Source organism: Poeciliopsis prolifica, unplaced genomic scaffold, assembly GCF_027474105.1.
Source record: "Poeciliopsis prolifica strain line A6 unplaced genomic scaffold, Auburn_PproV2 SCAFFOLD015, whole genome shotgun sequence".
Classification (NCBI taxonomy): Eukaryota; Metazoa; Chordata; class Actinopteri; order Cyprinodontiformes; family Poeciliidae; genus Poeciliopsis; species Poeciliopsis prolifica.
The window spans coordinates 7,666,184-7,677,424 of NW_026562390.1; the positions used below are offsets into that span (position 1 = coordinate 7,666,184).

Consider the following 11,241-nt stretch of genomic DNA (forward strand, 5'->3'; position numbering starts at 1 on the left):
TTATTTCTGGTGTCTGATGAAAAAAATAAATAAACAAATAACCAAAACACAAACAAGCTGGACTGCTCTCTTACCAAGTCTCTTACTCAGTCTGAATTTTATTGTCCCAGACTTGGCCCTCAAAAACTAGTACAACTTTAAAAATTACCTAGACTTTTTTAGATGCCTTCAGTTTTATTTTAGACTGTTTTTTTGTATTGTAATTTCTAAATCAAACAACCTGTGGTGCTTGAGGATGCTGAGAATCATAAACCGCTCTTCTCTCAAGCTAATTCAGGCACAAATATCAGACAGTAAACTGAGTCATGCTGTAAACAAAGCCAGTGGGTGTGTGATTTAGAAGACAGCAGGATATTTGCATCCCGAGGAAGAATAATTTATTAAGGAGAGAGAAAAACTCTTGTTTGAGTCTGCTAATCAACAGCAGGATATCTGAGCTCCGCTTTGCTAGCAGTTAGCATAGCGACAAACACTGTTTTGATGAGGAAATTGTGAAAACATAAAAACCTGAGTCACACAGAATTGCAAAGTATAAAGTTGGATAATGTAGCATTTATTGTTTTCTGTTTGAGTTTTATTAAATCAATCCATGAATTCTTTGATTAGCTGTTAGCTTGAGTGGAGCTGCCAGCAGTTGTTAGCTTGACTCAAATGTAAACCAGTTTCTCCAAATTTCTCTCTGCCCACTGCATGTAGGACAGTAATAGTGTTTTCTTTATGGCAGAAGTTGAAACATGGATATGGGAATGAAGTTAAAATAAGAATTTTTATGTTTGGTAAACCAGTCGGATTAACTAGCTGTTTTGTTACAAAGCTTGCTACTGTTAGCACAACAAGTAGCAAGCTACTTGTAATACAGTACTACTGAAAATACAGAATAAACATTCTGTATTTTAGGAATTAAAAAAAGAAGAAGAAAGAAAACAGGCAAGAGTTAGAAGTGTAAATAAACATTTTATCCCACCTTATCTATGGGTAATTAGCCATTACTACCTATGGTGGGAAATTAGCATAAAACTGGTTAGAAATTATGTTTATGCTAATATCCAAAACACAAACCCCTGGGAAACTGGACTTCTCTCTTACCAAGCTGACAAGTTTTATGCTAATTTATGCCTAGCAAAAAGCTAGTTACATTCTTGTAATTTCTAAAGCCAGTTAGGAATTACAAGAATGTTTCAGTTCTGTAATGTCAATACAGATCTTTCCATTGATCATTAAAAAGGGTAAGAAATGTTATTTTTTATAAAGCAGCATACAAAATTGTGTTTTATAGATTCATTGCTGTCTAATGAGGGGAGAAAAAAAAAACCTTTCTCTTTGTTAACAGCAGTTTCTCAGTTTTATTTTCTGGTCCAGATGGGACTTCTCAAGTCTTCAGCATGCCACATCTCTCAGCGGAGAGGCAGCAGTGGCGCCGGGGCACCGACCTTTAGACACAACTACTGTATCACTCAACAATCTTCCCAAGCCATCCCCCCTTCCTTCCACCCATCTTCCTACTCCTTCTGGCCCTCCTTAGTCATCCTCCTTTTTCCTCCAATTATGAAGATGATGATTTATTCCTGTTGCCTCTGCTTTCACCAACGTCACTTACCCCCAGACAGCTGTTGTTGTTGCCTGTTACTGGGATTTGGGCAATCTGAAATCAAATTATTTTGGAATGGCTCCATCCGGACAGCAGAAGGTGTCTCAGGGCGCTTTGGCAAAACCGGACGAAAGCAAACCGAAGTGGATCACAGCAGGCTTCTGATAGGAAGCCTTTTTTAGCTCCTTTCTGTGATGGGGAAATAAATCACCCTCCCTGATGATTAATCCATCTATAAACTTTTTTTTCCCACAGTCTGCTCATTAGAGCTACTGTACATAAATGCACTAAAGTTTAAGTGACGCTGAAAGGCTACTTGTGCAAGAAGGGGAGCATAATTGCTCTGCAAGAGTGAGAAGTTCCAGCTGGTCAAAGCTGCTGTTGTTTTGCAGAGCGTCCACCAAGATGCCCAGCATGCCACCAACTCTGCTTCCACAGCATTCAGCTCTTGTTTTCTCTCCTAATTACCCACCTGTGTGTCATATTAATTACTGTTGTTGTTTTCCTCAGTGTGGCATCATGTTGCAAGCCACACACCATGCACACAGAGATGACCTTTACGTTTATGTTTATGTTTTGTTTTTGCTTTTGTTTGGTATTTCTCTCTCTTTGTTCTATGGCCATCCATCAGTGGCTGCATTTCTGTAAGACTGAAGGGAAAGACTTTTGCAAGAGGACAGAAATGAGCAGCAGCAGCGTGTGTTGCAGGGCTTTGATCTATTATTGTGACAGAGTTCTCTCTTGTTTATGAGGCTTTTTTTAGTGATGCTTGTCACAGTTGGGGAGTGTGAGGTGTGTGTTCTTGTTGTTTAGGTGCCTGTGGAGGTCCGACAGTTGTTTGATGTGAGTGTTAAGCTGTCAGACCACATGTCCTGTTCAGAGACAGCTGGCTCTTCGAAGTGTGTGTGTTACTTCTGATCTGGAGAACTCTGACTTGAATTTATCTTAAAATTCATGACGTAAACACCCGAGCCAATACTAACAGCTCTCATGCTAATCGGGCCCCCTTGGCAAAAAATAAGCAATCATATCAAGGCCAAAATCCACTTAATTATTAGCTGCTGTTAAAATTAACACCTCCAGCAGACCTTAACTATTCCACCATTTGGGCTTCATCAGCCAATTCACTACTTTTCCTTCAGTCGATAATGAGAACGACACCACCTTGTGAGAAAAAAGGTCCCCAGGCTCAGAGATGTTCAAACCTTTTCACCACTATGTTAAAGCAGACTAACTCATGAGGAATTAGAAAAAATGTATATTTCCGAGGCCGCATCTCCACAGGGAACCTGAACAGAGTCGACAGGGATATATGTAAATACGGGGAGATCCTGGAAGAAAAAAAATGCTAGATGCTGCAAAAAACTTGAGACAGAACTGCAATGGAACGGATTAAATCAAAGTATACTAGTGTGTTAGAACGGTCCAGTCAAAGCCCAAATATTTGAAGTTGCTGTTTACAGGACTTCTCTGTGTAATTTGAGTGAGCTTGAGCCCAAAGACATGTAGTTTTCTGTCATTAGATGTACAAAATTGGTACACTGCAAAAGTCTTGCCAAGTATTTGTGGTCTAGTTTCTAATGCAAATGTCTTAATATATTGGAAACAAAACTAACTTACAAGTATCTTTTCAGAAATTTAAATAAAAAATCCTTAACGACGATGGAAAAGTACTAGATACTTGTACTTTCAAGTCTTATTTCCACTGTGGTAAGACATTTGCACTAGAAAATAGACCAAAAATACGTAGCAAGAGTTTGTGCTTTAGCATTAAAGTGACATCTTCTGAAAAACTTGCATCTCGAAAAGGTGATTCTAGAAAATGCTAACTCGGGGAAGCTGTGTACAAGTGTATGACATTCTTTTTTTTTAAATTGATATTTGTTAAGTAAAATTTGAAAACCATGTGGCATTTTGCTGTCATCTTCAACTGCACAGAGCTAAGTGCTGATCTATTATGTAACATTCTAATAAGATACATCAAATATCTGATACGACATGACAAAATATAAAAGTGTTTGTGTTTTGCAAAATAAAAACTTTTGCAAAAAACTACAACCTCACAGACTGTCCTTTGACTAAACATCTTCTAAATCTGTTGTTGCCTCATTCACCTCCAAAGCCGGGGCAGGATCCACACAGGTGAACATATTTGGACCGCACCCTGGGGGGCCTGCAGACTGCTGCAGACCAGAAAATTTATGCCACATAGTCCTTGTGCACAAGCGGAAGAGGAAACCATAAATTGAACTTTACTGCTCACCCAGGGAGGGTGTCATTGTCTTTGTGTTTTTGCTGTAAACACTCAGTTATAAGAATGAGCTTTGTGTTCAGGCCAGAGAAAACTGTTCCTGCTTTAAAGCCTATTGGCTGTTCAGGTTTTGAGCACCAAAAGATGAGTTCCAGTCAGTCTGGTTGCATTTTTGAAGAATCAAACATTTTTGTGAAAAATAGCTCATAAGTTCAACTCAATAGGAAGAAGAAAGAAAAAAAAAAGACATATTTTGGTATATTCACAATCACCAGCATACCAGGAGGTATCGTGGTCTTCTTCTCTACGCAGCAGCAGCGGCAGCGGCAGCAGCAGCAGCAGCAGCAGCAGCAGCAGCTTCCTTTAACACCCCACTAACCTCCTGCCCTGCTGACTGCGGATCAGTTGACCGGGAGAGCGTGTTGACAGAAACCTTCCTGCTTCCAAAATGTTGTTGTCATCCGAGCCAAGTGAAAAATATTTACCACGAATGAAAGCGAGGAAAGGAGGGAAAACAGTTTTTACAAAAAGGTAAAAATAGCTGACGTTTTCCATCAGGGTTGCCAGTAAATATCTGAGGTTTGCATCACGGCGGGGCGCCTCTTAGGAGACGAAGAGGCGCCTCGCCGTGACAAGTTTCAACTGGAGAGGCTCATTTATCTGATGAAGAAGCAGACCGGAGACACAAATCATATCAGATACACTTTGTTTGCACTCAGAGTAGGTGCCATCAGTGTTTGTGTCAGCTCACTGTCTGACACAAGATAACTGATAAGTTAGGAGGCTGGTTTATTTGTTGACGAGATCAGTGTCACTTTGTGAGATTAGAGAACAAATACAACAACTGACAAAAGTTTAGAGGGGAAAAACAGCTTGCAGCAGCATTGTTGTTCCATATTTTGGTTTATGATTTACTTATTGCAACTTGAAGTCCTGTGTTTGAAATTACTGTATAATTTTGTACTTTTATTTTATCCCCAGCCTGGATAAACATATGTAAAGGAGATAAGATTGAAAAACCCTGGATGATAAAAACTAGGCCTGATGAGGAGCCTCAGGGCTGTGAAAAGTATTTACCCTCTTTATCAAACAGATTTTACTATCAGACAAGGATAACCTGAGTAAATATTAAAATCTGGTTTTTTTAAGTGGAAAATTGAAAATTCACTGTAAAGAAAGGTTTAATATTGGATCTTTAGCAACGCAGCTTTACTGCTCTCAAAATAAAATGTCTAGGTGCGTACAGTATGCAACATTTTTTATGTTTTATTTTTTTTTTCTTTATTTAGATTTTTCAGTTGTTTCCACATTAAACATGGAGGGAGTTGCTCACAACAATGAACTCTTCTCCACATCTCTTTTCCATTGCATGTTAGTCATACCTTTGACAAACTCATATTTTTTACCGAATGTTTTGTGAATATTACATAACAAAAGCAGAAGATGTGTGCTTGACATATCCAGGAATTATTTAGGAACAAAAAAAAAAAAAAAAAAGCCCAAATAGGAATTGAAGTATGAATTAAATCCCATCTTGGCGCCCTGAATGCAACACAACCGATGGGAGGGGTGAAAACCCTGGAGAGGTCGACCCACACATGCAACATGAACTGTGTTGTATGGATCGCTACGTTTCTCTGAACTACGCATAGTTTTTGAAACATAAGACGTCAGTATAGTTCAAAGGTTGCGAGAGGCGCACATAAAGAACACGCCCTGAAATCCTTCATCTTAATGCACAATGAGAAGGCCGTGACTGAAGTAGATGCAACACAATAAGCTATTGTAACTTCAAACCAAAGGTCCTGCTGAACATATGCTTTTGTCATTACTCTCATTTAATATAGCCTATGAGGTCACCTGCTGATGTGAGTAAAAAAAAAAAAACTTACTGTCTCCTGTGCACATGGTGATTAAAACCCACTCCATTTCCTTTTACCCTAAAAGAAAATGTTTAACCTTACATTTATATTGAGACGGGTCGGCTGAGAATGGGAGCTGATGGGTTGTAATATTATATAGTGAGTTAAAAACGATACATAATTATAAGAAAAAGGATTAAGTTACTGGGAATGGCTGTTTTAGTATTAGAGGATTCTCCAGTGGAAAAACTCAAACTACAGAAAACATAATTTAAAAAAAGGCGCCACCAAAGAGATTGAAACTAAAACCACATATTACAACAATGATGCATGAAAAGAAATCTTGAAGAGGTGCGGGACTGAGTGAAACAATAAGCTGCAGACAGAAAACCTGCAATTCATACCAGCATGTCTTCCTGGATTTAAATGCACTTCAACTTCCAATGCTGAAGTTGGAGTGTATTTCTAAAGTCTGATCATCAGCATGAATTTATTATAAAGCAAGTTTTTAATGCCAGTGGTGTTATTTTTGCAAGTTTGAACAAATACAAAACATACAACTGCAGAAGATTTCAACAAACAAGAGCTGCCTGAACAGGTTTGAATTTCCCAGAGACTTTCTGGAATCCATACAGGTTCTGATAAATACCGTATTTTCTGGACTATAGAGCGCACCGTACTATAAGCCGCACCTACAAATAAAAAAACAAGCAAAAACAAAAAACCAACGTACATACACCGACTCATAGATTTGTTCACGTTGAGTTACGTCTATTTCCCTCCTGTACTGACAGATCGAAAGCCTTCAACTTAAAAGCTGGATCATATGACAACATTTCTCCATCATGCCTGTTGCTAGTCTGTGCTTGTTCTAAATAAAATCAGCACTTTCTTCTTTGATTTCCAATTTTGACTTCCAATGATTCACTTCCTGCTATAGAGCCCCCTGGTGGTTGAAGAAAAATCCACAGAAAAGCAGCAGATTATTGTTTGAAAAACACGGTACATATTTCATTAAATTTCACTGCTTTTCTTGGAGAATTGCCAGAGCTAATTTAGATTGGCTTGTTCCGTTTTTAAGATTTTAAAGCAAATATTCAGTGAGGTTGAAGAAGAGGATTTTAACATCAAAATCATTTTGATAAATTTAGTATAATTTAACTTTTTGAACACCAAGTTCTGTACAAATTTCAACCACAGGTGCTTATTCTTTATTACACCCACTTTGCAAACAGTGCACAAATATATAGCAAAAAAGACCTTCAGCATAATGCTGCCGCCGCCGTGCTTGATAATTGGTGCTGGTTTTGAATCTGAATCTATGCAACTTGTTAATGTTTCAAAACAGCTGAATCTTTTTCATCTGAGCATAAACGTTTCTCAGATATTTTGCTCGTCCAACATTAGTTGAGCTTGAAAGGTTCCACTTTCAGAGTTTCAGACTCAGGTACTGCAGCAGTTTTTAATTCATGGGAGGTTTGATACATCTTTGTTCCAAAATGATTCTGTTTTGAAATCTATAATCATCTCTTTTGTTCACACTCAAGATCATTTAATAAATATGATGAATCTAAGTTTTGATTTTAAGCACTTAATATTGAAAACCTGTCTCCTCAGCTTGACTAAAATCACCTCGAAACGTGAACCATTTTACAGTGTGTGACCTACGTTTGCCAAGCTTGGGCCAATGTTTACTTTGGCGTTATCATAACCCGCTGATGCTTCTTCTGCACACCATCAGCGTCTTATCAGGGCCTCAGCAGCTCAGCTTCGCTCTCGCAATCACACAACCTTACACAACGACAGCGCTCCCCCCTTCTCCTCCGCTCCCAGTGTGTATCCTCTTCAAGCTTCCAGCTTCCTTGCTGAGGAAAAGGAGGACGAGATTGACAGGAAGAGAGGAGACAGTGGGGATGTGACACAACAATGGCAGGAAGTAACTTCAGATTGATGCAGATGAATGAAAAACACCATCGACACGGCAGAAACGACTTAACAAACATCCCATGCAGAGGTAAACACGTAACAAACAGTGCCAAGGGACTTTTACAAGGTGCATGTCTCATTATGGACTGAAACAGCAAAACATTTGGCCACCAAACAGGGAAAATCCGGTTTCAAAGGTTCCACCAGTTTTACTTTGACCTAAATTGACCCGGTGCAAACGTTAGAATAGTGATGTGCATTTGCATCTTGTGACAGTAAGTTTATCTATTTATTTTTCTTTAACAACAACTGATTCCAGATTCTTCACCCCTAAAACATTTGTGGTCCAAAAGTGGAACAGGATTACTTTTCTTGGAATTTGCTGCGTCCTTTGTGTTTAACTGAACATAATATGATATGCAAAGAAAATAAATGAAAAAACAAAAACAAACAAGAGAATAACAGTAGTAAAACATATTTACACATTCAAAGGTGTGAATATGAACTTATTTTTACACCCACTCATCTTACATCTGTAGCATCACCCAACTTGGTTTTAACATTATTTCTTAGCTCATATTTTCTATATTCATATCTATAATCAGCAGGCATAATTTGTATCAAAATGAAGCCTTGATTTTAAAAATACTCCACAAATTTCTGATGAGCTCTGAAGCTTAAATGGTCTTAAGCCATTTATTCACTATATATATATATATATACACACACATTATATATAGTTTCAAGCATTTAAGAATCAGAAATCAGTGATTGACATGATGTCATCTTTGACATCGATTTTCTTCTTCATTGAATATAATAGCATTAGCAAACAGTCAGTTCTTGGATGGACGGATTACACAACAGCATAACCATGTGAAAGCTGTAGGTGTTACTGTTTCGACAAGGGCTGATTATAAAACAAACTAAAAACCAAAGATTCAGATGTTCACTAGATCTCTGTCTGGTGGGGACGCAGATTGAACAAGCAGTGCTCAAACATACCGTTGATCACTGTTTACATCTTGTCTGATGTTGATTTAGCCGGGGGAGTTTCAAAATATTATATCATCATTATATATCATTATATTTTTATATATATATATATATATATATATTATTATATATATATATATATATATAAACATATATATATGAAGGGTTATATAGTTTATATATACATATATAAACTATATATTCATATATATTTGTTTAAAGATATATATATAACTGATTACTATTTTCAGTATCGAGTAATCTAACGCGTTACTATTTCAAATCCAATAGTCAGACTACAGTTACTTATCTAAATTACTTTGCGTTACTATTTTCTTTTGTCATTAAATTTTACTTCTACGCGCCTTGGAGAGTCCATGCAACAGTATCAGCAGCGACAGAAACATAAACAGTTGAGGGAGATGCGTATTTTGTTGCAGGAAAAACAGGAACAATTTTCTAGTTTCGCTCGCCAACTCCGATCATTATAAGCAGCTTTGTTTTTCTAAGTTGCTTGTAGATTTAATGAGTCGCGGTTTTTGGGCTTAGTAAATAAACATAAAACCTGGAATCTGTCTGACATTTTAGTTAGACTCTCTCTGTCCATCATTTCCCGGATGATACGTCGCGCTCTGTCTTTGTTAATATCAGGTTAATATTTGACATCTGATTGACGTCGAGCTTCGCGTTGCGCTGCAGAAAATCAAACATCGAAACTAATAGGAACGGCGCAATAAACGTGAAAACAGCCATGAACGAGTCCATAAAGTTGTGCAACTAAACGCCATAATAATTATCAATATTAAAATCTTATTTCTAATTTTCCAGACAATACATACAAATGTTTCTGTTGTAAACATTAAACAGTCTCCCCTTCAGTTTAACCATATAAGTGGAGACATATTGTTTATGTAATCGTTATAAACTAACAATTAAGTAGCAGCAAAGTTTCTACTTACGCCTAAGTAGAATTTCAAGATCAATTAACAAGCAGTGATTTCAGACTGGAGCAGGAAGCCGGAGCGCCCGGAGAGAAACCTGCAAACACAAAACTACTTTTGATATTTACGCAATATAATTGCAAAATGTATTTTTGACATTTGCTGAACAGAATTTAGGCTCTAGTAGCCAAAACGACTTTAAGTAAAAGCAAGGGGAGAAAACTCGAGGCAAAGACCAGTAAGGACTTTGGGAAGAGGCCTGGGAACCTGGAGAGAGCCCACTGATGCAGGAGAACAAGCCGTGAAGGCAGAAGAGCCCAGGAACTGATTCAAACCCACAAAATGGTTTTCAATCACAAAAATGTGTTTTAACCATACTAACAGAATTTAGAGGCCAATTAACTAAACAGTGGTGATTTCAGACTATGGCAGGAAGCCGGAGTACCCGGAGAGAAACCTGCAACAGGAACCTGTCTAAACTTTTTATACTTTTATCCCATAAATCACACACATGTTTGGTCCCAGTCAGATTTCTCCAGCCTCAAATTGTTTCCTAATTACGTGTTTTGGTTTTTTTCTTCTAAATTGAGTATTTTTAGCTCCTCTTCTAAGGCATCTTTATCATCTTCCAGAGGAGGGCCTGGAGAAACTGTAAAATTCACGATTCTTGAAAATATAAATCTGTCCATTTTGTGGCATGTCTTCACTGCAGTCTGCAATGAAGACATGTGCCAAAATTGACTGACTTACATTTTCTCATAAACATAAATCAGGCCATTTTGGCACATGTCTTCACTGCAGTCGCTGTCTGCAGTGAAAACATGCTCGTCTTCTGCCTTCACGGTTTGTTCTTTCATCATGTAGATGTGGCTGGAATCTCCACAGGTGACGGCGGACGTCCTCCTCCCTTTGCTGGTCTTCGCTCGAATCCTCCCCAGGAAAGAAGCTATCACAAACCTTTTTCAATCCAGTCAACACTGCGTATCCTATTCCCCATCCTAATGGTAGAAAAAATGGCACTAACGCCTCTGATAAACGGAACATTATATATAACACGCAAATATATGTGTACCAACAAAATCCAAAGAACGGTCTGGTTCTGACTGACGGTTTCAAGCATTTAAGAATCAGAACTTTTGATCTTCTGTGATGGACATGATGTCATCGATGACCTCATCAGTGAGCTCACTGGGCTTCAGGCGCAACTCTTGCTTCTGATCGTTGCTATGGAAACGATCAGCTCAGTTCTGCATTATTCAAGCTGAGATAAATACTTACATAAAAAGTAATATTTTCTATTTATTAACATGAAGAGATCAATAGATTTGTATATGATTTAATTTTTACATTTGTGATTTTCCATTCCTGCTGTGGTATAAATGGTCTTAAGCCATTTATTCACTATACATATATATATATATATATATATACACACACATTATATATAGTTTCAAGCATTTAAGAATCAGAAATCAGTGATTGACATGATGTCATCTTTGACATCGATTTTCTTCTTCATTGAATATAATAGCATTAGCAAACAGTCAGTTCTTGGATGGACGGATTACACAACAGCATAACCATGTGAAAGCTAGGTGTTACTGTTTCGACAAGGGCTGATTATAAAACAAACTAAAAACCAAAGATTCAGATGTTCACTAGATCTCTGTCTGGTGG

The 11,241-nt window shown here is 37.7% G+C and overlaps 1 long non-coding RNA gene across 1 annotated transcript; it reads right to left on the bottom strand.

Annotated features, from left to right (window-relative positions):
* Positions 1-6,926: 6,926 nt before the first annotated feature.
* Positions 6,927-10,642, bottom strand: LOC129366534 (uncharacterized). The gene is made up of 3 exons (XR_008606631.1): positions 10,522-10,642; positions 9,583-9,661; positions 6,927-7,566 (listed from the first exon to the last, which is right to left on the bottom strand). It is a non-coding gene; the product is annotated as an uncharacterized LOC129366534 (long non-coding RNA).
* Between the last annotated feature and the right edge of the window lie 599 nt (positions 10,643-11,241).